Raw genomic sequence first — 6,240 nt, forward strand, 5'->3', positions numbered from 1 at the left:
AAGCCAGGGTATGCATTTTCACATTAGTGCTGATGTCAGGGCATGAATATTCCTAGATTTAAAAATAATGTATCTGACTTCCAATAGAGGATCCAACAGTGACATGAAAAGTGCAGCTTTTTTCCATGCTGCTGGTAGGCACTATCAATGAAGGTGTAGGGAAGTTGGCAAGGGTAATAAAGCCACCTTAGCTAGATCTGAGCCTCACTTATTCTGTATCAGGGTCTCGGCCAATATGAAACAATACTACCAAGTGCCAATTTCCACACTTTGACGATATGAACTTTGCTTTTTCAGACACCCTTATTTGCTTCTCCTCCTTCATCCCAAAAGATAAATGGCCAAATATGACTTACCGTTTTTCTCTTACTGTTCCAATTTTGTTCCCTTCCTGGATTCATGGCCTTGGGAAATTTGGTGAGAGCTAGAGCCATAATAGGTGAATAGCACCTTCTTCTTCATAGATGACTATTCATTCCCTCCCAGCCTCCCCTCCCCAAGGCTTCTGAACAGAAAGTACTTGTAGGAATCATTGAGTCTATTGCTGAAACACAGTCCCTAAGCCAGGAGGTACACAGCACTGCTGGAGCATCTCGTTCCATCAGTTAAATTAAAGAACTGAATCCAGCTGATGGCTGGGCCCAGCAAGCTCTCTTTTAGTGAGGATACCCAGGGCCTTCTGCTGTAAAGCTCTGAAGGGGAAGATGATCGCTTTACCCTTGCTGCAGTGTCTGAGTCATTACTGAGTTGGAAGCGACTGTTAAAAAAAAAAAAAAAGCCTTCTTTGGTGAGACTAGAAAGTTGGCACCCAAGCAGGCACAGCATTGGATGTCTCACTGCCAGGCTTGTGACAGAGCTGACCTGCCTGGATGCCAGCAGGGAGGTGGCAGCAGAGCGTGCCAGTGCCCGTGAGTTGCCCAGCACTGCAGAGAATGGAGCAGAGAAGCTTCAGAGAGGTTCAGAGGTGGGCCCAGCACCGATACTCCATATAAAGATCAAACAGTTCCTGCCTAATAGTGAGACTGGAGCACCACTTGCCCACCCTCAGCGATGTTTCACTGGCGTTGGAGGTAACTGAGACACTCACCAGGGATACATTTTACCTGGTTTCTCTGCCCTTTCAGTTTTCCATCCTCTCCTCTCTGACCAAGGCAAAAAGCCTCAGCTACCTTATCACCACTATTATCACTTATCTGTATGTCAATTAAGATTTTTGCTCCGAGTTACACTAGTTTAATGTGGAATCCTGCAAGATTTGTCGTTGTGACTTTTTACTGGCCTAGCACTGATCTATTTAAACTACTTTTCCCATTAGAGAGATGATCAAGTGCTTGTGCCAGAGATGTTGGTGCAGATACAGAACTATGACTGATGCTTTTTGCCTCCTGGAAGCAAAGGCTTTTCTTTACAGGAGCATTAACATCAGAGCAATCACACATACTTCATTTATCTTGGATTCAGGCTCCTCTGTAAAAGAAATAGGAATGACCTGAGAAGTAGGGGGAAAAATTCTTTCCACTTCATCCCTCCCCCAAGTCTTTTTGTGGGAAACACAACTGTGTTTTGAATGCTAAAATTCACACAGATTTAAAAATACTTATCTTCAAGGAATGTTGCCATGGAAACCCCTATCTTCTCTCCTTCCCCACCCTCCATATGTGAGGAACATTTCTGTCTTTTTTTTTCCTGCATGTGGTAGTTCCTCTTCCCCGTCTGCTACTGCCAAAAACCTGGCATTGAATCCTAAGAGATGTCAAACAGGCCTTTTGTTTAGTTGAAAAGTGATAGCTAAAAAACAGTCCTGAGCTCAACTAGAGAGAGATGCCAAGATGGGTACATACTCTCAGGCTCCAGAGAAAGATTCCTGGAATATTTTCCAGCAATTCCAGTGGAAAAAAGCAGCAAGAGCTGCCACAGTTCCACTTCCTGGTGGCATAACCCACAAGTGATAAAGATTTTCCTTCTTGTTGGAAACCTTTTTTCCCCTTCCTTGTCACTCTTGATAAAAGGGGTAGGGAAGTGGGTGAAGTCCTGTAGGCTCAAAGTGCTTTCATTAAGGTACAGCTCTACCCCATTCCTTTTGCCCCAAAGCTACAAGAGGATCCAAGCACAAAAATGAAGTCAATCCACACAGACTTCACTCTGCTGATCAGAATATATCTATATCCAAGGGTTAATGTCAGGGAGCCCCTTCTGTAGCATTAACCTTGCGAAGGTCATACACGGCCCTATTGAATAGTGAGACTCAACAGTTTATCTCCTGCTGTCAGTAGGAAACGTGTGCACAGTACCCGAGACAGAAAGAGTGAGAAGGCAGTGCTACTTACCTGTGACTTAAGCAGTACCAAAATGTTCACAAACAAACTATGCAGGTGAGATACTGTTTTCCCAGTTTGGATGGCCAGCAGCCCAGGTTCACATAACTGCACAGCTAATGGGGGAGCTGGCACGAGAGCTGCCCAAAGTATTTTAAATCAGCAAACATCCACTCTGCCCAAAAAACAACATTTACTTTTGCAGCAAGTAGGACAGAAGTTGCCAATATCACCCTTTCCATTTAATGATGGAAAATAAAACATACAGCCCTCAACACTGTGCTGCATGCCACAGCCATTACCAGCAAGACCTTCAACTGCTGGGAACAGAAGGATATTACTAATTTGCAATAATGGCTCTATATGCAGCGCAGATTAATTAAAATCTAGAGGTAACACCATTCATGGATATTTAGGAGGTAGTGGAAGGCTAGCTCAATAAGCTGTCTGCTCTGCTCAGTTATGTTAACTGTCTCACCAGTTGCCACCAGTACAAGGGGTAAAAGTACAAGGCTTTGTCAGCCAGAAACAGCCATGACAATCAATTAGCAATGGCCTGACTGCTCCCAGCACCTGTGCTGGCTGCCTGCTTCTGAGAGCAGCAGGTTGCATAGGCACAGAGATATATTTAGCCTCTTACCTTCCATGAGTTTGTAGCCCTCTGTAGAAGCTTGTTCTACAGAGTCCAAGAAATGAAATGACAGCTTTTCTGTATGCTTTTCAAAACCATCCTGTGGAATTTGTGAAGCAGCTTTCTGGTGTAGAGCAGGAATATGAAGCGTAAAAGGCAATAATTCCCTATATTATAGAAGCAACCTCCCCCTCTTGGTTTTGTTTCTAGACTATGGCATCTTTTTCCACAGGTTGCAATGCTTGCCCACATCCCCATGTTACAGCCAGAAGAGATCTCTGGGCCTTACATACATCCTTTGTGGGTCTGAGCAGCAAGACTGACAAAACCCTATTTTCTACTGACTGGACTCCTGAGATTGGCTATCTGCTACAGTGCAGGCGCTGACTCGGGCTTTTCCCCAGGCTGGCATCTAAGTATGCTTCAGCTTTGGCTGCAATCTTGTGACATACCTAGCATGGACTCTCTATGCCCAGTCATCTTTTTTTTGTTTTCCACAAACTCTGTAGGAACATAACAGCATTGAGATTTCAAACCCTGATCCCTGTCAAATGCAGCTGATTTCACCAAGGGCTAAGAAGTTACTTCTTGTGAGAAGAGAAAGGGAAAAATGGCCAAACATAAGTGGGGAGGGGGGCACACTCTACAAACACAAGTCTTCCTTAGGTAACCAGGCCAAACAAGAACCAGCTGACAGTGCATGCTAGACAAGGGGTGAAGCGAGAAATGGGAAAAAACTGGTATTTCAAGTTTCCAATCAAAATAGATTAAAACTTCATGAGAAAGCTCTGATCCATGAACATTCCCATACAAAAAAGGGGGTTTGATGCACAAGGAAGGGATCCACAGCTCGACTAGTGAGTGTTGCATTAAATCTTCATAGTTAGGCTATTTGAAATGACTGACACACATAGAGTGAGGCATGGAAACTTACAGACTTCAGCAAACAATGTGTCTCTGACCTCAGTGTCACTCCGAGCAGTGCATAACAAACGCTTGAGCGCGCCTTACCCACCTCCTTGCCCTCCATGCTCAACACATTTCCTTAACTGATGAGTCAGGGCGTTTTTCCGACAGCAGTTTTGAGCAAACACAAACTAATCACTGGCTTTCTCCAGCACTTCAGGCCACATTCTTCTCTCATATCAGCCATGGACTCCTGTAGCATGCTTGGTTACTGGCCTGGACTGAAAGCACAGTCTTACAGGATGCGATACCTGTAAAAGCTGACAGAAAATTCGTAACAAATTATATGGAATTACTCCCATTTTTGATTCCTGTAACTGGGGAAGGGCTGTTGCAAGGCAGTTGGCCCATACAGCTCCAGCAAGGCACAGAAATGTTGTAGCAGAAGTCTGGACAATTACACTTGGGAAGCTTTTCTGGTGTCTGAAAGCTTCACTCCTACAACCAAGGCTACAAGAAAGCAGATCTTCACCACTCAATTAAATGACAGTCAGCTATTCCTTTTCTGGCTCCTAGCAGGGACAGTGCTATCCTACCATTTTTTCCCAAGAAGGCAATAACTTAGCCTCCATTTTGCCTCCTCTGCACACCAGGGATGCTTTAAAGTAAAATCCTTTACCACAGTGATTTCTCCAGAAGGTTTAGGAAACATCTGCAACCTCCAAGAAAAACAAGCCTTTTTGTATAAGCAGTGAAGCAAAGCCTAACTTGAATTGCCGTCTGGGGACAAGACCAACCTTCAGTTAAATGCAGGTCAGATTAGCAAGAGCTTTCTTGCAGTTCATTATAAAAATCAATGCAAGAGAGGCAGCAAGATGAACTGCACAACCCTCCTTTTTCTGCCCAGCAGGCAAAAAAACAGTAGAACACCATCTCTGTCTCACCTCTCCCCCAACGTGAACTGCACTGGGGGGGATCTGAATCTCTACAGCTCCACCAAAAGCAGAGCTGACACATTAAACCCAAGAGCAGAATCTTCTTTGTATGGTGCCCACAGAGGTTGGCATCAGATGTTAACCCTGTAAGAGCTGACAGGACTGCATTCAAGCTGGCACTTGGCAGCAACACAAGAGTCAAAACATTTTTATAAGAGCAGCAGATTTCCTGACCTGGAAGGTGCCAGTGAAAGGAACGTCAGTAGAAATGGGAATTGCAGCTACCAGGTATGTGTGCCCTATCTGCAGAGGCAGTAGAAAGTAGCTCTAATGGGAGCCACACACTCCTGGCCTGCTCTGGTGCATCAGTAGCTATGCATAAAAGCAGCTTGGGCATACGCAGCTGCAGGCTGAGCAACACCTCACCTACCACCACACAGCTTTTGGGCGAGAAGGGGGCTAGGAACTGGAGCTAACAGAGAAGTCAGTTTTATGGGGAAAAGACTTAAAAGATCAGGTAAAGGGTGATCCTATGCAAGATGGGGAAAAAAAGGGGGGGGAAGAAACACAACCTGAAAAGGAAGTCAGATGGCAATTACTCCAACGAGATGATGGGGTAAGAGGTTCCTGCCTTGCAAGCTGTTCAGTGGGGCACTGAAAAATCTTTCAGGAGCTGGGCTATGATGGCCAAAACGAAAGAAAGAAGCAAGGAAAAGCGTGTGAACATGTGGCATGTGATGCTGCTTTGACTGGCACCCATTTTGGAGGAGGAAAAGGATTCTTTGAAAGGCTTTTAAGTTATTAAGTACAACATTAATCCAGAGCCCTATAAAATCAGCACTCTCCCTTTCCTGTATTTGCATAACCAGTCTCATGCTGACCCAGTGCTGAATGAACTGCAAGCATCTGTCAATTTCTGCTGCTGATAAGATTAGACGCTGCCCTTAGAACTGTCAGGATAGAGAATCCCTTTCTCAGGGCTTTCTTCTGTGGTTTTATTTCATTTCATTATATTATTACTGATGCTTCTGTTTTCTCAGGGGCCAAGCCAATCTTATTCCTCTGGGTTTACTAGGATTTCTCAGTCACCCTTTCTCTTGCAACCCCCCAGCAAGGCAACATTACACAGCAAGAGAACCAGTGGTGCAATTCCTGCCCCACTTTATTTCTCTCCTTTCTCTCTCTCACACACACTTCTCACAAGATTTATCTGCTCTTCTTGACAGTTATAGCTGTAGCTCAAGGGAAGGAAAGACACTTTGAATAAAAATACCTATATATAGAGAAAGGCTTTGTCCTTGTGTCTCCAAGGTCTTACCTAGCTAGGATCCATGAAGAAGCATTCCACTGGATAAGAGAGGCTCTGTCTGCTGTTGGGAAGGGGCTGGATTAACCAGAGGTCTGGTCTTTGACTAGCTGACACCCAATAGTTCACACATACACCACTGCAAGG

This window comes from Strix uralensis, chromosome 6 (genome assembly GCF_047716275.1).
Source record: "Strix uralensis isolate ZFMK-TIS-50842 chromosome 6, bStrUra1, whole genome shotgun sequence".
NCBI lineage: Eukaryota > Metazoa > Chordata > Aves > Strigiformes > Strigidae > Strix > Strix uralensis.